General features: G+C 42.0%; 1 long non-coding RNA gene across 1 annotated transcript in view; it reads right to left on the bottom strand.

Annotated features, from left to right (window-relative positions):
• The window catches only part of LOC123806182, a 28,663-nt gene extending 24,957 nt beyond the window's left edge, over positions 1 to 3,706 (bottom strand). The window contains exons 1-3 of the long non-coding RNA XR_006783437.1: positions 3,647 to 3,706; positions 1,660 to 1,720; positions 822 to 966 (exon numbers count right to left, since the gene is read on the bottom strand). This is a non-coding gene — a long non-coding RNA (uncharacterized LOC123806182). The remainder of the gene's footprint in view (positions 1 to 821; positions 967 to 1,659; positions 1,721 to 3,646) is intronic.
• Positions 3,707 to 22,667: the final 18,961 nt, after the last annotated feature.

Genomic DNA, 22,667 nt, shown 5'->3' with positions numbered 1-22,667 from the left:
ACTCAGGAATACTTATCCCTATCCAACAGAGTTATTTTGAGAACTGAAGTTGGTATTGCATACAGATGCTTTGTAGAATGAACAACACAATTCATATTAGTTGCTATTTCACTAATAGTGTCATGATGGAAAGAAGCTGGTCCACTCATTTCAGAACAGGAAGCAATGATGAGCCCAAGAAAGTGGCAGAGCTGTTACTCTCCTCTATTACTGCCTCTCAGTTTGTTGATCTGTATATTTCTTGTTAGTGTTCAAGGGTTCCTATATCTCATGTTCTTGGGCAAGTATCAGATCTCTGGTTCCCAGACAGACATTTTATAGATCTACATAATATCTACATAGCAGAATAATTTTAGGACTAAATACAATACTATGTGTGAGCACTTACATATGTATAACTCTAGGGAACTTAAATAGGATCATCAAATTATCATGCCAAGTAAGGAAATGCACACCACCATTTCAGAGGAAATTAAAATTACATGCAGTGTTGTAGATTTTTCATTTCTCTTTAACTTACATGGTTAGCTCCCATGTGGGGGATGTATACTTCTGGGGCTCCAGTATCCCCAGTTCTGGTGTGGTGTATGTCAGAGTTTTAACCCGAGAGACAAAGTCTGTACCCTTTGGGGCACCACCCTAACCAGTACTGGTCATAATGGTTATACAGTTTGGCTGGGACAACAAAGAAGATCACCTATATTGAATAATTTACATCTATGGCAAAACTTAAAATGTTGTCCATTTGTGGAGAACAAGTGAGAATTTGATCTCCAACCAGCTATTAGGAATTGTTGGTATAGAGGGCAGGAAGCACTCACCTTTCAGAACAATTTGGGGCTCCCCAGTGACCTTCTCCAAGGAGGTACAACACGAGGATGAAGGGAGACCATCAGTGCTGCTCTTTTAAAGGTCACCTCTAAAACATGATGAAATCCTAGTGTTCACACATCTGTTTAAGTCCTCCTAGAAAAAGAGCAATGCATGTTTGCTTATGGCTTTTTGTAAATATCAGTTGCAGTGATCTGTGGCTTTGAATGTTCTTCAGTTTCTGTGACAATGTCTGTTAATCCAGCTAATAAAGTTATTTACAGAAAATGGAGCATGTAATAGTTCTTCATGTGTAATTAAGGACTATTTTCCCCCAAATCTTAGTTACCTGAATTGTTCTAAGATTATTTGTTAAAACTGAAATTTGATGACTAAAGAGAAGTAAGAGTTAAAAATCAGTAAATAAATAAATAAATGAATGAATGAAGGTCACCTCAGGCAGACATGTTTTCCAAAATGCTCCAGGATCAGGGAGCATTAGTGGTGGGATAGAGATACATGGATTTTAGCCAAGCAATTCAAAGTGATTGGAGGAGATTACTGAGGCTTATGTGTGCTTAACTGTGGTGAATAACCAAGTAGTGCGCTGTCCCTAGAGACCAGCACCACTTAGTCATCCTATTCCCTGAGTATGTCTCAGACTTGTCAAGGTCTGGTCTTAAGTGGAAAGGACACCAACTTAAGGAAAGAGGTTACCTCTGGGAATAAAGGCAGTTGAGGCACTCAGCTGTATTTATTTCTTAACAGAATAAGAGTGGTCCCCTCCTCAAGAAGGCACATGAACATTAGTATGACAATAACTGGTTAGAGATATGGGGGATAACCTACCAGACTAAAGGGCTGAGTTTCCAGTCACCCTTCCAATATAATAATCATTCCACATGGAGACCTAGAAGAAATAAATTAAAGTAGGCCCATGAACCACTATTTAACTGCTTGTATGACAAAATCATCAGAGCTTAGGAGCTAGAGAGGCATGGTTTGAATCCTGGTTGTACCACCTGTGTGCTGTGTGGCCTGGGACAGATGACTTACCCTTGCTGATCTATCCCATCTTCTTTGTCTGTCACTGCCCTGTTCAGTGCTTTAGCCACCAGTCATGTGTAGGTCTTGAGCCCCTGAGATGTGGCTGGTGAGACCCAAGATGTACTGCTAATGTCAAGTCCCCACTGGATGACAAATACTTAGTATTAAAACAAGGACATAAACTATTTCATTAATGATTTTTATATTGATTACATGTTAACATGTTAAAATGATAATATTCTTGGTACATTGGGTGATGCAGACTCCGGCTCGTGGGATCTGAGACATTGTGGATGGGGGAGAGACATTCACATGGACTACGGAGTCCTGTGGAGGAAAAGGGACAGCATGGCTTTTTCTCTCAAGGGAAGCAAAAAGCCACAGCCTCCGTCATGACAGGCCTTTATTTGGTTTTCTCTGGCACATTATATGATGGTCCTTATTTACTATGCACAGGTTCACTTTAGGTGGTTACCTTTTACAGAAAACAAAGGAGCCGATGCTGCTAATCACATCACAGAAGAAAGGTATTTGCAAATGAAAAGGGGAAAAGGTTACACTCCTCCTTGGAAGGTTTAGCATGGATTTTAGGAAGTTACGGTGAACACTTGCTGTATTAATTCAGGTGAGGGAGTTTTAGCAAAAGCAAGTCTCAAAGCAGCCTAGGTGCATTGCAGGCCTGATTCCCCACGGGAGAACCTATCCATGGGTGTGGGTCCTGTGCATCTCTGAATGGCCCACGCCACACAGAACTGTCTCCTACAATTGCATTAGATAAAATTTATTGTTAGAATTAATTTCATCTGTTTCTTTTTGTGTTTTGGTTTTTTTTCCTCAACACTTTATTTTTTAATTTTTAATTTTTTTCAATTACAATTTACATTCAATATTATTTTGTATTAGTTTCAAGTGCACAGCATAGTGGTTAGACAATCATATACTTGACCAAGTGGTCCTCCTGATATTTCCAGTACCCACCTTGCACCGTACATCATTATTATGTTACTATGTTTCCTATGCTGCACTTTATATCCCCATGTGTTTTTGTTTTTTTAAATATGGCCACTAGAAAATTTCATTACCTTGGTGGCTTGCACATACAATTCCACATATCTATTGTTCTATTGGACAGCTTTAGTCTATAGAATTAAACTATAGGGGCAAGAAGGCAGCTACAAGGAGAGTCTTACTATGTGACAAATGCTATAACCTGACATCTCTCAGCAGCTCAGCATGCTAGTTACTATATTTATTCTACCATTTTACAGATGAGGCTCCCAGATAAGAGATTATTTGCTCATGGACCAACAATTAATAAGTGCCAGGTGGTGGTTTGGACTCAGAAATGCCAGTGTATTACTATTAAGTATTTCAGTCAGGAGTGCTTAATAATGTCTACCTTCCAGATAATTTTTCAAGGATGAAATGCAATGTGGTGGGTGAACCCTTAGCTTAGGGGCCTGATGTAGTAAGGACTCTAGAAATAATAGCTGCTATTATTGTTTAAAATGACAAGAAGAAGGGGAAAGAGGAGGAAGAACAGTGGTAGGGTTTGGGGAGAAGGAGGTGAAAAAGGAGGGAGGAGGAGGAGGGAGTCAAGTTATCATCATCACCACCACCACAAGGTGCCAGGTACTATCTTGGGCACTTCCCGTACGTTATGTAATTTAACACTCACAGCATGCCTAGCCAATATTCACTCACCATTTTAGTCTCAACCTTTTGCTGGTATGAGTGTAGCAAAGTCTAGCTGGCAGTTAAGTGCTCTATACTAGTTCACCAACCTTACCCATGGTATCTTCGGTGGATGAGAAGCTCAAAGGCAAAGGAGCTGCTGGCAGGGTCTGACAGTGAATGAGCGCATGATGGAGATGAGGGGTGGACTGAGTTCGGGTTTTATAAGAGAAGAGTGGATGCTCTATATATAGCATCTGATTCACCCAGGAAGTTTGGAGCACTGCTCTAAGCAATTAGAAACTGTGAATACTAAGGGAGGCATGACCAGTTGTTGAAGATATCATTGAGGGTGCTGGAAGGAAACAAAAAGAAAGATGATGGAGTCTAACTAATAAGAATCATAACATGTTGACAAATGCCAGCAGGAATGGAAGAGTGGTATTTTCCTTTAAAGGAATTCTAGAACCTTGTTTCATGTAACGGCCTTGCCTCAAAAATAAGAGAAAAGAAAGTGTACTTTAATTGGACTAAATAAAGAATCAAGCTTGTGAGGCAATTTCACTAACACAAAAGCCTTAAAATGAGAAAGATGTGAATATAGTGTTTGTTTCCTGGGGACTTGGAAACTTCCAGTAACAGAATGTACACTTGAACCTAGCCCTGGTCAAGGTGTACGAGGCACAAAGTTGGTAGGAAGCTATTTCTGCTGCTCCCTACTGCCTTCTTCAACTCAAAGCCCAGAGCCTCTCACTCATGAAAGACCAAGACAAAATTACACAGCCCTTCAAAGGGCCAGCATTCATTCAGTTGTATTCCACACCAGGCCCGGTTCTAGCTGGATGTTTGCTGTGTGATACCCCCTAGAACCCTTACTCTAGCCCTCTGAAGTATTTATTTTTGCCCCTCATTTTATAGGTGACATAAAATTATGCTGTCAGGCCATTTAATTACAAGGTGGTAGAGCCAGAATTCTAAATTAGGTTGATTATACTTCCAAAGTCTTGCTGACTTGACAATGTCATGTGGTCTTTTCTTTCAAACCCACGGTCATGACCAGAGATTTCTTTACCTGCACTAATTACATGAAAGAGGTCTTGCTGCTATTATCTGTCAGAGTACAGGGCTGGCTCACTTCAACCTGCATCCAGGGCTAACCCTGAGAGTCAGGGTAGAAGGGTGAATAGGGAATTGTGCTTTTGTGAAATGCAACTTTTACTTGTTTGAAAGAAAAAGGAGGAGGAAGAGAAAGAGAGAGAGAGGGGAAGAGAAAAAAGAAAGGAAAAGAAAAGAAAAGAGAAAGAAAGAATAAAATAAGAATCATAAGTTAATAACATCTGTAAATAAAATTAGTTGTCGATAAATTCATACTATATAGGTATGCTTTGTGTCTATAGTGTACACACACACATGAATAGTTGTTTGGTTATCAAACAGTTGTTTGGTTATTGGTTATTTTTCAGTGTCTATTATATTTTATAAAACTTAACTGTCCCTTTATAGCCTCTAAAAAATCTAGTATTTGTCAGTGGCCTTTTTAAAAATAAAATGATTGATTGATAGATTATTTAAATTGTTCAAGTAGGAAGAACATACATGCTAATCATCAAAAATCAAAGGAATACCCAAAATGTGAAAACCCCATTCACTTGTCCCATACTGCCTCCAAGCTGTTCCCCTTCCCAGAGGCAACTGCTACTATCAGTATGAATCTTTGTAGCCTTTTCCCCTAGCATTTTCATGTATAGGTACATATAGAAATATATGATTTGTTTCTTGTATAAAAAGTGAGGTCCTATACTATGTATTATTCTGCAACTTCTACTTTTATGCAATTTGCCTTCTTTTTCTTGGAGGCCATATACTACCCCAGTGCACAGAGGTAATAGAATTCATTTAAACTATCCTCTACTGTTAGACATTTAGGTGGTGTCTAGTTTTTTACTATTATGAGGGTAATACTTTATTTGTTTCATTCTAGGGAATGCTTGCTGTTGTTTTTTTCTTTAAGTGTATATTAAGTTTGGTTCTTTTTTTAAGATTTTATTTATTTATTTTTAGAGAGGGAAGGGAGGGAGATAGGGAGATAGATAGATAGATAGATAGATAGATAGAGAGAGAGAGAGAAACATCAATGTGCGGTTGCTGGGGTCATGGCCTGCAACCCAGGCATGTACCCTGACTGGGAATCAAACCTGTGACACTTTGGTTCACAGCCCGCACTCAATCCACTGAACTACACCAGCCAGGGCTTAATGCTTGCTGTTTTATAATCAATATATGGTTAAGTAAATGTTTATGATTTTATGTTGATATTTTGTTGTCAAGTACAGAGCTTTACTATGCAACTCACCTCAGATTATATAATATGTATTATCACTTTCTAAGTTTAAGTTTACAAGGCCAGGATCATAAATAAATGTTGATTGTTTTTCTAGACAATACACTTTCAGTTTCCATAGCTAACAGTTAGTAAATAGTAGTGATGGCCCTGCCTTGGATATTTGAGACATGGTTAGGGATGCATAATTTGAGAAAATAGAAAAATGGCATGTTGGAAATTAAAGATTCTAATTCTGCCTTTTCCCTCCCTGTGGAACCTTATAAAATTGAAAATAGACACGAAGAACCAGGTGACTGTCAAGTGAAACTTCAGATATATTAGTGAGCAAGACCAGGACCAAACCCTTCAAATTCTGGTTCTTCGATTAGCTGTGCTAGAGAACCTGAAGACCTGAAGTCAAAACAAGTGTTTTTGCAGGTAACTCCTAAATCTAGGCCTTGGACCTATCTGGAGTGAAGCTGGGTATTCAGTAATCATTCATAGCAAGTTTCCAGCCAGTGGAGGGTTTCCAGCTGCCCAGTGACCTGTCATTTATGGGGGAATACAGTCATGATGCCTGCATATCGATCCTTGGTAAATTGCCCAAAGGATGTCAAGCTTTCCTCAGTTTCCAGAATAAAATTGGTCTGTAGCCCTCCCATAGGAATGAGTGAGTGAGGATGAACAAGGGAGGCAGGCAGAACCCAGTCTCAGCCTGTCCCAGGGAATGGGTAGAGGTGCCCTCATGGAAACATGGAAGGAGGACAGTTGAGTCTCCCCATGATAGCACATGATCTGGCCTGCTGGGTATCTTTGTTTAAAGTTACAGATTTTCCAAAACATAATGTTAATTTTTGTTATTAAAAACTATGGAGTTCAATTGTGCCCCCCTAAAAACATAGAACTACATCATAGTACCCATTCTTTGTGAATGTTATCTTATTTGGAAAAAGATCTTTGCAGCTATAGTTAAGTTAAAGATGCTGAGTGAGATTATTTTAGATTAGTGACATAGGTCCTAAATCCAATGACAAGAAGACACAGAGAAGGCCATGTGGAAGCTGAGATTGGAGGGGTGCTGCAGCAAGCCGAGGACCACCTGGAGCCATCAAAAGCTGGGAGAGGCTGGGAGAGGCGAGGAAGGATTCTCACCTAGAACTGTCAGAGAGAGCATGGCCCTGCCGACACCTTGACTTCAGGTTTCTGGCCTCTAAAACTAAAAGAGAATAAATGTCTATCATTTGTTACAGCAGCTGTAGGAAATGAGTGAATACATTTACCATAAGAATGAAATCAGGATGTGGTATTCTAGCCCAAGATAGAAATATGAGAATATCTGGATAAGGCTGGTTGCCTTTGCTCTAAAATCAGCTGATTCCTATCACTTTTTAGAGCCATTGTCCTCCCCATCCCCACCCCACTTATTTATGTCTGTTTATAATTTTCTTTCACCTAGAGCTTTTCACTGGAGCTCATTCATGGCTGCTACTCACTGCTTATGGCTTGATCCACTTGTGCCAGGAGGCAGGCAGGCCTTTTGTGAGATGCACTGACCACAACTCTCTTCTGCTCACCAGTTCTTTTGGGGATCTGACTTTTCTGCATCATCATTTTGATTAACTATTAGTCCAACTCCCAGATTCAACTCTTTATACATCTTGGTTAAAGCACAATGAGAAGATAACAAAGGCTCTCTACTTCCACTGGTAGCCTGGGTCCTCCAAGACAAGCTCCTTCTATTTAGGAGAAATGCATGTGGGAAATTTATCACTGTATGTCAAGTAACTTAATTCTCAGGTTACCCACATTGACCCCTCTGTCATAGCACCAAACAATTTTACAAAGAGTAAGCTTTTTAGCATCTTTACCTTCTTTGGTTGTTTATTAGCAGTTGGTGGCTTAAAAAATAAAATTATTGAATGTATTGGGATGACATTAATAAAATTTTATAGGTTCCAAGGGTACAATTCTATAATATATCATTTGTGTATTGTATTGTGTATTCACCATTGCAAGTCAAGTCTCCTTCTATCTCCATTTATTCTCCACTTTACCCTCTTCTTCCCCGCAACCTCCTTTCCCTCTGGTAATTGCTATACTGTTTTCTGTGTCTAAGAGTTTTACTTTCTTTACTTAATCCCTTTTCTTTTTTCACTTAGCCTCCCAACCCCCTTCCCCTCTGACAGCTGTCAGTCTATTCTCTGTATCTATGAATTTGTTTCTATTTTGTTTGATAGTTTATTTTCTTCATTAGATTCAGCATATAAATGAAATCATATATTTGTCTTTCTCCATCTGACTTATTTCACTGGGGGACCAAGTCATTCACCTTCTTAGTTGGAAATTTATTGAACAACAAATTGAGCAAAACAGAATAGTTTGGGAACAGTTGTTCTTCCAATGTTCAGTTCATTAAACTTGCACCAGACCATTGGTGATCCTATCACTATGGGGGAGGACAGATAGATAAAGAATCCTTTAGGGTAGGTCTTCCCAAACAGCAAGGGGTCCTTCAGCAAAGATTCTCAGTGTGCCAGCTTCAGGGATGTGCCACTACTATAGTCATATGGTGCTTAGTTTAGTCTTAAAATTTTTAATTTCTGAATAGGGGCCCCACATTTTCATTTTGCACTGGGCCCTATAAATTGTGGAGCTGGTCCTGGTGACTAGCATGGGCCTGGAGCAGCTGGTCCCTCCTACAACAAACTACATCCTCCACTGTCTGGCACACCTTGGGGTCCATTGTTTGTTTATATTCTTTTTTTTTTGGTTATATGATGTGGCCTGAAAGACTCTAGGAAGCAATGCTCTAAGCTAAACATATAGGCTCAAGAAATGGTTCTGGGCTGCAATGATTTTTGCATACTCCAGCCTTTGGAGATACATTGCAATGTCTGGAGACATTCTCAGTTTTCACACCTGGGTAATGCTACTAGCAACTGTTGGGTTGAGGTGAGAGATGCTGCTAGTATCCTATAGTGCTCAGGACCACTCCACCACAAAGAATTATCTGGCCTCAAATGTCAACAGTGTGGAGCTTGGGAAACCCTAGGCTAGACTTCCTAGGTACTGCTTAGCATCAAGTCCTCCCAGTCATCTTCACAGGGATCTCTTAGCCACCAATTTTGGGCCTTTTCCCATATGATCCTCCCCATTGAGACTTGAGATTCACTAGCTCCTGGGGAGCCTAGCATCCTGTTCAATATTAAACCATGGGCTCTGAGCTCTTGGAAAACAAAGTTAGTTGCAAGCCAATCCTCTGCTTTTCCCTCCAGAAAATATTTACTTCCCTCTGTGAGTATAGCACACCATATTGGGGGTCTCCAGGTTAACCGGGGCCATTGTTAGTAAATAGTTAGAGCATGGTTGCCTCAAGGTTCTGATAGATAAATCAAAGAAATATGAATGCAAATGAATTTTTATAGCCCACTGCAGCTATTATAGGGTATAATGAACAGTCATTAAACATATTAGCTGCTGATTTTATAATCAAGTGCTAACATTTTCTGGATGCTAACCTAAGTAACAGGAGATATTGGCCATTTGCAAAACATGTTTAAACAAAGAAGATTCAGAGACAAGAAGTGCCTCTCATCTTAATTACGCTTTTGCATCATAAACACCTTATGAACAATGCTTTTGCAAAGCATAATGGATGTGGAGCAGCTGTAGAAAACATTTCACTTCCTTTGTTTGGAAACAACGTTTTACATTTGGAAAGAAAAATTCTGTCCAGTTGATTTTATTCCAAGGAGAGGGCGAATCTGAGAGAGCAAGCTCTGCTGTCTGAAGAATATCTATTCATGTCCATCAAACACTGACAAAACTTTGGAGGGAATGGTTTGAAATTTTGCTTGTTTTTCATCAGTGCTGCTCCTTCAGGGTCTCTGGGTGGCTGCTGAGTCTGCAGGGCATGATAGACTGTTGAGCATCATGCCCTGCCCTTCATTACCAAGGAGCTTACTTTCATGAATGGAGGGAGAACTTTGTGTTCTCTTCTGTTTTCCTGCGGCTTTCATAGGCCATCGACATCAGCCCACATTTGTTTTTTCTGATAGGTAAAATAAAATTACTGATCAGTCCACATATCACATTGGGATCCAAACTAGCCCAGTGTCTGAGCTAATCATACTAAGGCAGGTAACACCTCCCACCTTTCAAAATTCTTAGATATGATTGCGTGGACAATAGACTCTGTGTCCAGTGGGCCTAGTAATGGCCAACATAACCATGGAACTTCTGAGACACAACATTCCCTACCTTTCTGTGTTGGCCCCCTTCAGAGGACAAGCCATCTATCTGTCTTTACCCTCTGTCAGTTAGCTATTGCCGTGTAACAAACCATCCCCAAATTTAGTGGTTTAAACTGCAACTACCTACTTTCCGTGAGTAACTGATGAGTGGGTGGTTCTACTGCTCTGGGTCAGGTGTGGCTGATCTCTGCAGGGCTCACCAATACCTCTGTGGTCAGTTTCAGTGAGTAGGTATGTTTTGAGCCTAGTTAGTCTGGGATGACCTTTGTTGAAATAAGTCAGTTTTTTTCCCAAGTGTCTCTCCAATTCCTCCCATAGGTGACCCTGCACACCTAGTTCCATGGCAGTGACATGGGTTTAAGAGAGGAAACAGAATTGCACAAGTACTTTATCAGGCCTCTGGCCCCATTAGCCATAGCAAATCACAAGAGAATTAGAGGTTCTACTAAAGACTTAGATCAAGGAGGCACAGAACGTTCATTAGTGTCTCAGTGCAATCACTTTAGGCACAATCCCCTGTTCCATAGACTGTCCACTGATCACATTCAGTTACCGAGTCTAACTGAGGTCCAATGGGTCTGAGTCAGAGTAACCAACATTGCTCTGCTCAACTTCCTTCCTTCCTGAAGGGATGAGGTTTTACTCTTTGTGTCCCCTATCCCTGGTTGGGGAACTGGCATGCTTAAGGTCATGAGACCATGGCACCCCAGGGGAACAGACTAAGATTGCATCTTCCATGCTTCGAACATGTTAGGTTGGGAATCCAAACAGTGGAAAAAAGACAAATTCTCTATTCCCAAGGTATAGCTTAATTGGACTCAGATTTATGATTGACCAAAATCTCCCACCAGAAAGACCCTTGCTCCTCATTCAGTGTGGTTATTTGCCTTGATCATACATGAGTTATTTTTCCTGTCTGGCTTGGCACTGATATACAGTCTTTGGTGAATTGGAAAAAATTTGAATTGTCAACAAACAAATATCTGAGCAGTAGGCATGGTTCAAGGTAAAGAGCCCTTTGGTTATCCTCCTTGAGCTGAGACAGTTTTTAGACTTTTTGGTGCATAAATTCAATTTACTTCATTCACCCATGGAGTATTAGATCTGGGAAGGCTTATTAGGTGTTTTGTCTACTTGCTCAATATCTTTCCAAATTGTGCCTGTTTCCTTCTCTGTTAAGTATTCCTTGAATAGTTATAATTAGCCAACCCCCATGTGTATGACCCATTGCACTTGTATTACAGACTTAATTCTTTTTTCATTTGCTCACTAAATATGTATTGAATTCTTTCTATGTGCCAGGTACTCTTTAGGCGCTGAGTAAAAACTTTGGAATAAAAGTAAGGCCTCCGCTCTTGTGGAGCTTGTATTTGGAAGGGAAGGTTCCATAAGGAATAAGCAAATAAATATTTATTATATCAGATGCTAAGAAGAAAAATAAGCTTGGGTAAGGGGGAGACGGTGATGTGCTTGTGTGTGTTGGGGGTCTGTGTTAGACAGGTGGTCAGGAAAGCCTTTCTATAAGTTGCATTTGGGCAGAGACCTAAACTACATGAGGGAGTGGGCTACACAGCCATTTGGGAGAATGCTTGCTAGGGAAACATGTGGAACAGGCTTGGCTTCTTTGAACAGCAAGGAAGCCAATGAAATTTGACTTAACAGGGAGAAACCGGTAGGGCACGAGATCAGAAAGGTAGCAGGGCTCCTGATTATGTTGGGCCTTGTACGTAAAAAAAAAACCCAACTTTTAATTCTTCTATGTGAGATACTGAGTGTGGTAGGCAGAATAATGGCCCCAAAGAGAGCCCTGTTCTAATCCCCAGCACCTGTGAGTATGTTACTTTATACTTGGATGGCAAAAGAAACTTTGCAGATTTGACTCAGGTAAGAATCTTGAGATGGGGGAGATCATCCTGGATTATTAGGATGAGCCCAATGTAATCACAAGGGTCCTTATAAGAAGGAGGCAGAGGGGTCAGAGTTAGAGATGGAGATAAAATGACAAAAGCAGAGACTGAGGTGATACAGGGTCCTGAACTGAGGGGTGTAGGCAGCCTTTAGAAGCTAAGAACATCATGGGACAGATTCTCCTCTGGAGCCTCCAGAAAGGAACTAGCCCTGCTGGTACCTTGGTTTTAGTCTGTGAGACCTATTTCAAACTTCTGACATCCAGAACTATAAGATAATCAGCTTGTGTTGCTTTAAGCCTCTAAGTTTGTGGTAATTTTTTTTTTACAATGGGAAGTCACTAGAGGGTTTTGAAGAGGCCTATGGTATGGTCTGACTTACATTTAAAAAACATTCACTAGCTGTCTATATGGAAAATGGAAAGAGGAAAGCCAAATATAAGAGTTTGCCAGAGTCCAGAGAAGAGTAATTATGCTTGATCCAAGGTGACAATGGTGGAAGGAAGTGCTGAAATCTCCTGCACACATTTTAAAAATAGACTCCATATGTCTTACATACTCGGTATATAAGAGATTGGTTTTAGGGGCTGGGGGAAACTGAGGGGTATGGATGAATTCCAGATGCTTCACTTAAGTCCCCGAAAAGACTGAAGTGTTCTTTATCGAGAAGGGTTGGGGGAAAACCAGTTTTGGAGAGTTGGTATCTGTATGTGGGGAGAGAGAGTGGATCAAGAATTCTGTTTGGACATATTATATTTGAAATGTTTGTAAACCATCAAAGTGGAGGTGTAAAATAGACTATTTTTAAAATAAATCTGGGCTCAGGGGAGTGTTCTGGGCTAGAGGTCTAGATGTAAGAGTTGTCAGTGTAAAGGCAATCCTCAAACCAGTGGGAATGAATGGGATTGCTGAGGCAATGAGAGAACACAGGTGGGAGAGGGCAAGGGCAGCATTCCATGTACAATCTCCTGTGTTCGCCACACTCCCTTTTGTCTGAAACTCAAGCTGGAAAAGAGAGCTCCGCTAGAATGTTGGTGTGTGGAGTAAACAACCAAGGAAATTTCCTAGTTACCCATTTCCCTCTACAACCTAGAACATGACTGGACCCAAACTGATATTCCCTAGCACTTATTCATAATAGAAATACATGATACTTTCTTAAATAGATGAATAAAATGACATATTTAAGAAAGGCAGGAATCATATCAACCTGTATACTATGATACCCTATGGCTGAGTATATCTATGAAAGTGCTTTAATATGTGTTCATCAGATAAATAATGATTGTAAGAAAAGGGTAAATACTTGGGGGAAGCAAAAGGCAGTGTACTATGAGGAGGGCAAGATGGCTTCCCAGATTGATTCATTTGCTCTTATTGACTATTTCTGCACTATAAATCTCAGTTGAAGAGTCTCACTGTATCAAAAATGGGGGCCTGGAAACCCCAAACAAGAGTACAAAGGCTCACCAGGGAGGGCATTAACCAACCTAAATGCTGCTTTTTTTCCCCTGAAGAAATCTCCTCCATCTGTGCCAGAGTCATTATCTCTGCCTTCCTTGGAAAGGAGGAAATTTGCACTATCAAAAACAGGATTTGTGTGGCTAACCTGACTTCAAAATTATTAAATGATAAACTTTCCAGATGAACAACAAAATGAGTTCGAAGTTCCCTCTCCACTTGCTGGGTAAATGATAGTGGAGCCACATACAAAACTGTATGTAGAGAGGAGAGCAAGTTTCCTGGAACCTGACCCACAGACATGTTCCAACAGAGCTCCGTTTCAAAGGCCTTGCCCAATATTAGGGCCCCTAAAAAACTTGATAATTGTTTGGTTACTTTGTATTAAGTTGTCTCTTATTATAAACTGTGCATGCTGCTGTATTCTTGCTATATGGAGAGTGTATCAGATAACTATTGCTACCATAATTCTGCATAACAAGATATCCCAAAGCTCAGTGGTACATAATGAATATTTATTTCATGCACATATATCTGTGGGGCAGCTAGGGTTGACTCAGGTGGCTCTGCTCAATATATTTTCATTCTTGGGCTCAGGAATAGGGATAGCAGCTATCTGGGGAGAGATATAGTCATGACAGAGGTTGGAAATACTCAGAGGGGTGAGTGGAATGACACAATTAAGGCCTACGTTTAGAAGTGGTTCATTGTGGCTTCCATCCACATTTCAATGGCTAAAGCAGGTCATATGGCCAAGTCCAATATTTGTAGGACAGAAACATACTCCTTCCATGATGGCTGGGAGAGGGAGTGAATACTTACCAAATGATAAGCTAATCTGTACAGGGAGAGATACTCATATTTCTGATTTTTTAGATGGGAAAACTGAAACACAGTGAGATCAATGTTGTGTCTGTGCAATAGTTCTCAGTTGGAACTTAGAGAAAACATTTTGTGTTGATTACCAGAATTGTTATGTACAAGGCCACTTTTTTGCATCTCCATTTAGTTTTCACAGATATTATTTTATAGAAGGAACTAGAGTGACTCTCCTACTATCCATGTAATGCTAAATAGCAATGGCCATGTAGTGACCTGGCCAGGTAGTTAAAAGTTAATCAGAATCACCCTCATAATTTGGATGATGGCTTATCATTAGATTGCATGGCATGGTTTTGAATATTTTCTCTTTTCAAAATCAGTGAACTGTTAGTTAAAACCCTTGATCCCAGGAGATCAAACAATTATTGTATCATTTTATGGCTTGATGCTATGACAATGGGGCAAACATAATCAATCATTCAAGGGTCAATTCATATCTTCCCAGCTGTCAAGGTAGCAGAGAGCCCAGCAGCAGTGTGGTCTCAAGGCCAGTCTGGTTTGGTCAGCTTGCCCAAAGTAATGGGGGAATGTGTCACCTTGTGGCCTCACAGTCTCTTCGTCCTTAGGAAAAACCAAGGATAGCTTCTTCACCTTTCTTTGATGTCACATCTTGGCCATGCTGCCCTTTCAGAAAGGGGCATGCCCCACATTACTTTTCCTGCCATGTGCGTGGACTTTCATCTAAAGGCAGACCGAAAGAGAAGGGGCTGCCTGGTGGTCACATGACTATGGTGAATTCCAGGCCACAGGGGCTCAGCAGTGCCTTTCCACACAGAATCCTTCCAGAGCCCTGAAGACCAGGTTCTGAGAATGAGCCTGGCCTCTAGAGAAAAGGCACTGTAATTGTTCATTTTTATTTATTGCATGTGTCCATCAAAACTCATTTCCTTTTTTCTCCGGAGTCCACAGATATTTTTCAGCCTTCCTTGCAGCTGCATGGGGCCATGTGACTGAATTTTAGCCAATGGAACATGGGTTAATGTGATTGGCACAACTCCTAGGCCTGCTAGATGCAAACCTCTCACCGGCATCTCCCATGCTTTCTTCCTGTGGTCTTGCTTGGACATAGTGGACCATTTAAGGACCCATATATGTTCTTCCCATCTCTAAGGCCAAAGAAAGTCCCCATTATCGAGGCTTACATTTTGTTGTTAATGAGACCCATGACAGCTAACACTGACTGAAGACTTATTTTGTGCCAGACATTTTATGTACTTTATTGCATTTTAACCTGAAAAATCCACTGACATTTACCATATACATTTTATTGTTAAGGAAATCTAGGCTCAGAGTAGATAAGTAATGTGCCCAAGATTGCATGACTAGACAAGGAGGCAAGTCAGGAATGAAGCCTGGGTTAGGAACCCTAGGGCTTGTGTGCCAGTCATTAGCCCTGCTGGCTGCCCTTTCTCTGGGCAGCCTCAGACTTCTGCTTCTCCTGGCCATCTCTGGAAACAAGGGGCTGCTTTCTTGACATGCCAGAGTGATTAGGCTCTCCATGCATGGCCCAGCCCCAGCCAATCCCTCTCCCATGAGCCACATAGAAGGACACTCCCAGTGTCCTATGCTGCAACACTATTCATCTTCATGTGGCCTCTGGTTGGAGATAGGCCTCCATGAGCCAGCCCTTTCATTAAAAAAACCCAGCTTGCCCTTTTGCTCACCCACTCTGGGAGGCTGAATCCACAGGAGAATCTTTCCTATTCGCCCTAATGATAGAGAGACTGATTACCTATTGCTCCGCTTTCCAGATTGCTGAAGCTGGGAGCAATGGGAAAAACACCATCAAGGCTACTGCATCAAAGCATGAACTTTCCAGAACAATGATGAATAGGCTTGAATAGGCCTGTGTGTACCCTCACAGCATAATAAGGTGCTGGCTGGCAGATGCTCACCAAGAGGGGCGTAGACACTCCTTGCTGGAATCAGAACTCCTTTTTCTCTTCCTGGCAGAGGTCTGAGCTCCTGACACTGTCACTCAACCTTGCTATCAGTTTCCAGGAAACAGTCAAAGGCAGCTCAGAAAATCAGCAAGGCCTTGGGAGGTGGCTTGGGGAGAGGGCAGGATGGCAGTCAGCATAGAGCAGGGTTTCTGACCAGCTGAGCCTGAACTCCTCCACATTCCCGAGGTGGCCATGGTGTGAGCCTGAAGCTGATCCTATAGTTATAATTGAGGAAGTCTCTAGAGGAGTGGTCAGAAGTCCATCAGCCTTGTCTGGAGTGTTTACTCTATCACTTCTTAGTTGTGATACCGTAAATTAATTTCTTAATTTCTGAAAGACTCAGTTTTCTTATTTGTATGATAGAGATTTCAGAAGTAATACTACTCTAAAAGGTGAGGACCTGTGTAATAGGCAGACAAGGTGCTCCGCAGAGCATTGGCCTTTATGATGCCCATCTAGGCCACTACCTTCTAGGCACAGCTTGCTTGGTCAATAATATTTTTCAAGAAAACATTAGGGCACTGGAAGAAAATTATGGAGAAGTCCTTTGGTATTTCTGTGGTCATACTTTGGGGCTGGAGTTCAGAGGGAGAGTCATGGTTAACCTTTTAAGCTGCACCCCTTATTTCTCTCTGCTGGTGAGAGTGTCTGGAGCTGAAGGGTACATAAGTGAGGTTGATGTGTTTTTCCTAGCGAATGAGCTATCAGCTTGCCCCATTTAACCTCAATGGCCTGTGTCCATTTGCTTCACATCTGGAGGTGGCACCTTTTTTCCATGATGGAAAAGGCTGGAGAGTGTTGCTGTAGATGAGACAGAGGCAATGAAGAGAAAAAGGCTGACCACCAAGGCAGTGACAGCCACTTTGGCGTAGATCCTGAAAAGGTGGCAGGGACCAGAATCTGCAGTGGAACCAGAGGGTTCCATAGCTTTTGCTATGAGGAAGGACTCCTCTTCTATTGCAAGAACACAATAAGTCCCTGGCCCATCTAGTGTAGTCCAATGGCAAGTTTGTATTTTAAAAAGTCTGGTACAGACAGAAATTCAAGTCTGTATGTTGTCAAACAGATAGGGGGGGTTGTCTTGGTTTGGATTTCTCCAGAGTCAGATCCTGAGACAAGAATTTGAGTGCAAGGATTTTATTTGGGAAATGATCCCAAGGATTTTAGTAGATGGGGGTGCAGTGGGCAATAGGGAAGGGACACAGTGTGATAGGCTGAAAAATGGCACCCATCAGATTTCATACTGTCCTAATCCCTGAAACCTGTGGATAAATTACATGGCAAAGTCATTGCAGATGTGATTGTTCATGTTCTTGAGATGGGTGGCTAATAATGGATTATCTGTGGGGGGCTTAAATGTCATCACATGTACTCTTATAAAAAGGAGGCAGAGGCAGATTTGACATACATGCACAGAGCAGAAGGCCATGTGGTCTCAGAGGCAGAGGTTGGAGTGATGGGACCAAAATCAAGGAATCCTTGCAGCCACCCGAAGCTGGAAAGTTTCTCCCCTAAAGCCTCTGGAGGGAGCATGGCCCTGCTGAAACCTTGATCTTGGATTTATGCCTTCCAGATGAGTAAGAGAATAAATTTTAGTTGTTTTAAGCCATCAAGTTTATGGTAATTTGTTACAGCAGACCCAGGAAACTCATACAACAGGGAAGGAAGAATGTTATTCAGGTGTGTTAATCAGTTGGTTTTGTCTGTGGGCAACTTGGGCTTAATCCGACTTGGGGGATTCTCTTGGAGCTGTGAAGAAACACTTCCCAGTTGCCTCACCTGAGGGGCAAGAAAACAGGAGTATTTATTCACCAAATCTTAAGAGATTCGATGTCTTGGGGACATCAACTCCCTTGCTCCACAGGCTGCTCTGTGCATCACGGGAGTGAGTTCTCCATACCAGAGAATGCCAGCAGGCAGAGTTAGCTGCTGCAGTTTTCTGCAGTAACAATTTACCAGCATGCTTGGAATGGTGCATGTTGAGGGGACAGAGTCTGCTCTGGAGGTCACCGTGGATCCTACCTACCCCCGTACATAACCCAAGTCCATTGTGATTATTTTTTTTTTTATCCCAGTGTCTGAAACACCCATACAGCAGCAGCCTGTCACTCTCCTAGCCCAGGACCCTTTCTCACCCGTAGCATCCCTGTTCTGTCATCTCTGCTACTTGAAAGCTCTGTCTGAGTTGGGGAAAGTGAGCCTTACAGGTGAATAAATTTTGGTCCCATCACAATCATAGTGAGAAGCAAAAGAGAAACAGATTTAGTGATAGGACTGTAGAAATGAACTTCCTCTCTGCCACCCCTAATTAAAGAAGAGAAGCATCAGGTGGGTGTTCTGGTGGCCTGAACTCTCCCCCTGCCATTACTTCTTTAGATCATATTTCTCTGTATTTCAGGTGCATTCGGGTGATGTACAGAGGACACCCAGGAATATTAATTACCCATGTAGGGTGCTTTACAGGTTACAACGCAGTTTTAGAACCAGTGTTCTAGTTACTTCTCATAATGGGAGAGTGAGGATGGTATAACTGTATTAGTCATTTTAACCATTAACCACTGTTAATCAGTAATCATTATCAATCAAATCCATTTTACAGCAGAGAAGATGGAAACTTATGGCTTTGCTATTCAAAGTGTGACCTGTGGACCTGCAGGGTCAATGTCACCTGGAAACTTGCTAGAAATGCAGATTTTCAGGCCTCTTGTTGACCTGCATTTTTTTAAAAAAATACTTTATTTATTTCTTTTTAGAGAGAGCAGGAGGGAGAAAGAGAGGGAAACATCAATGTGTGGTTGCCTCTCCCATGCCTCCTACTGAGGACCTGGCCTTCAGCCCAGGTTTGTGCCCTGACTGGGAATCAAACCAGTGACCCTTTGGTTTGCAGTCTGGCACTCCACCCACTGAGCCACACAAGCCAGGGCACGCCTGCATTTTGACCCACTTTCCAGGTGGCTCGTTAAACTTTGAAAGGGCTAACTTACTCTGAGGCCTGGGTTCTCCTGTGACTCTAGCAACCTGGGTCTTCTCTGCAGGCTTGTGGATAGGGAATGGGGTGGCAGAAGTAAATACCCCTACCTTCAGGAGGCTTCTTCTGGGGGTTGCCTTGGGGTCTGAGGCCCCAGCAGGCAAGTCCCTATGACCTGCCCGATTTCTCTTCCTCCAAGTTGATAAAAGACAGTTGTTGGTTTTTTTAAATTGCTAGCCCCAGTCCCCAGCCCTTTGCAGTTGTGTGTTAAGAAGTGGGAAGTTGATACTTGGTATTGTGAGGGTGTGGAAGGACAAAGCCACCTGTGATATTTACTGGGGGAGGGCAAGAATTTAGATAATTTTCAGTACTTGACTTCCTCTGGCAACCCCCTCTTTCCTTTTCCTTCTCTGTCCCAAGTCTTTGGGAGAAGGGGAATTTATGCTTTGCTTTGCTTAAATTCAGAAACCCCTTGCCACCCCTGTTGGTCCCCTGCTCTGGTAGAGCTTGTCAGATTCTGCCCCCTAAACCTTTCCATGTTCCAAATAATCCTGTGTCTTTCCCATAAGCTCTTTTGAATTCTCTTGCTCACGTAACATGGAGAAGAACCGCGTTGTTATGCCAAAGCTGGCTTCTCCCATGAGCTTTTGTCACACAAATAAAATAGATGTTTGCTTTGTTCCTTGTGCTCCACTTTTGTACACTCCCAGGCACAGGCTTTTTAATAGCATTTATTAGAAATGGAAAAGAAAGACGTTAACAACAGCAAAGGGCGCCCGTGCATTCTCCTGATCCTAGCTCCTGCCCCTCCCTGGTGCCTGTGTTTTTGATAATGAATGCCACAGGGGGATGGAGAGATGAATGGGGGCTGACAAGTGTAAACTATTATTGCATTCAGCTCTTGGGGGCTGGCGCAGGGTGCCACCATCAGAGCTCCCAAGCTGCCGCAACAGGAGAAAGCACTTCCATTGTTGTTCTCCCATGTCCTAAGGTTGCACTACTACCTATGTGCAAATATTCTTCCTCAGATTAATAAGCAAATATATAATCCCCTCTCTGTACTCCAAGGTGCCTATCATTTGTTGCTTTTCCTTGGGGTTCCAGAGAATAAGGCTAACCTTAACTTTATGGGATAATAGATGTGCCAGCAGTAGGCAAACTGTAAAGTATTGTGCCTGAATGCACCATTGTCAGTGTAAGGTGGGGTAAGAGCTGGATAATATGGAAAGGGAAGACTAAGAGAAGTAATGGATGGGAAGAAAACAGGCCAGACAATGCGTTGGAGGTAATGATTGTCTAAGACCTAGTGGCTTGCAAACAGCAGAGATTTATTTATCATAGCTCTGGAGGGTGGAAGTCTGAGATCAGGGTACCGCATACTTAGGTGAGGGCCCTCTTCTGGGTTGCAAGTTTCTTGTTGTATCCTCACATTGCAGAAGGAGTGAGGGAGGTCTGTGGGGTTTCTTTTACAAGGACACTGCTCCTATTTATGAGGACTCTGCCCTCATGACCTAATCACCTCATGAAGTCCTTACCTCCTAATACTATCACCTGGGGCATTAAGCTTTAACAAAACGACTGTGGGGTTGTAGGGTTGTGTTTTTTATAATGAATGCCACAGGGGGATGGAAAGATGAATGGGGGCTGACAAAAACATTCTGATCATAGCAGTGATTGTAAAATGCTTAGCATCCTTAGTATACTTTCAATGTAGATTCCATCTGTGTTCCCTCATCTCAGCCTAGTCTGGGTCATCAAAGTCCCTTTTGGTATAACATAAAACTTAAGCTCAAAGTTCCAGTCTGGCCTAACTATTTTAGTCATCAGTATGCTTGTCAGCTTCTTTGGCAAATGTATTCTACATCTATTGATATAGCCTAGAATTGCAATGGCCATTTTGTTTTTGACAGGTTGTTTTAGTCAATTATGCTTCACTTCTGATTATCTGAGCTTATGCTCAACCAATGAAGCCTGATCTTTTCTCTAGTAAGCTGACACCGTGTGGCTCTCACTAATTTTCCATCATCTATATGTATATTTTTAAGAGAAAAGCTTTGCTCTAATAAATAATGACATTTTTAATAATTTTAAATATTAACAGCTTAAATAAACATGGTGGATAGTGGTCCATCCAAGTAGACAACTCCTTATATGGGTTTCCAGGGACTTAAATGGGATTTGTGAAGTGGTGGCCAGGAGCAGAGAGGGAGGGAAGGATCAGACGGTAAATGTGGGAGCCATCCTCTTTGATGGCCCCAGGGATCCTGGGCTCTTAGTATTCACACCCCTGTATAAGCTCCTCCCAAAATGACTCATAGGGCCAATCAAGTATGGCAGCTGATATAGTTTGTGACTTCTGAGGCTAGATCATAAACCATGCCACTTCCACCCTGGCCTCTTGGATCTCTCACTCTGGGGGAAGCCAGTCCCCAAGACTTGAGGAAGCTCAAGCAGCCCTGTGGAGAGGCCCAGGTGAAGAAAGCTGGGGTCTCCTGCCAACAGCCAACACCAATTTGTCAGTCATATAAAAAGGCCACTTTGGAAGGAAATTCTCCGACCTCAGTCAAGCCAGGAGACTGACAGTCATCCTGGTCAGTCTCTTGGCCACCAATAGAGACTCTCAAGTCAGAATGGCCCTGCTAAGCTGCTCCTGAGTTCCTGACCCATGGAAACTCTGGGTGATAATAAATATTTACTGTTGCTTTAAGCCACTGAGTTCTGAGACAGCAATAGGTAACTAATACAGTGGGTAGAATATTGGTACCAGGGACAGCTGAAGGTCAAAACTAGAAAAGCCAATTTTTGCTTTTAACCTAAAAGTTTGTATAGAAAAAAACCCCTGCATTGTAGGAAGGGAGGAGAAAAGTAGCAGAGCCCTTCATTATCCATGGGGAACCTGTTCCAAGACCCTTGGTGGGTGCCTGGAACTAGTACTGAACCCTACCCATGCTCTGTTTTTTCCTATACATGCACACCTATGATCAGGTTTAACCTGTACATTAGGCACAGTACGAAATTAACAATAATAGCTAATAATAACATGGAATAATTATAACAATATACTATAATAAAAGGTATGTGAACATGCTCTTTCTCTCTCTCTGAAAACATCTGCCAACTGACCCGATAGATGAGACGGCTACTGCATGTACTAAATGGCTAGTGGGCGAGTAGCATGTGCAGTGTGGAGGTGCTGGAAAAGGGCTGGTTCATGTCCCTGGTGGAACAGCGGGCTGGCGTGAGATTTCACCATGCTACTCAGAATGGCATGCAATTTAAAACCTATGAATAGTTTATATCTAGAACTTTTCCTTTCATATTTTTGGAATTGGCCGTAGGTAACTGAAACCACAGAAAACAAAACTGCAGATAAGGGGGGATTACTGTATGCACCGCTCA

The sequence above is a fragment of the Phyllostomus hastatus genome, unplaced genomic scaffold, assembly GCF_019186645.2.
Source record: "Phyllostomus hastatus isolate PE091 unplaced genomic scaffold, TTU_PhHast_1.1 phas_scaffold_345, whole genome shotgun sequence".
NCBI lineage: Eukaryota > Metazoa > Chordata > Mammalia > Chiroptera > Phyllostomidae > Phyllostomus > Phyllostomus hastatus.
Note: the sequence above shows the minus strand (reverse complement) of the source record. Positions and strands in the feature narration are given on the sequence as shown.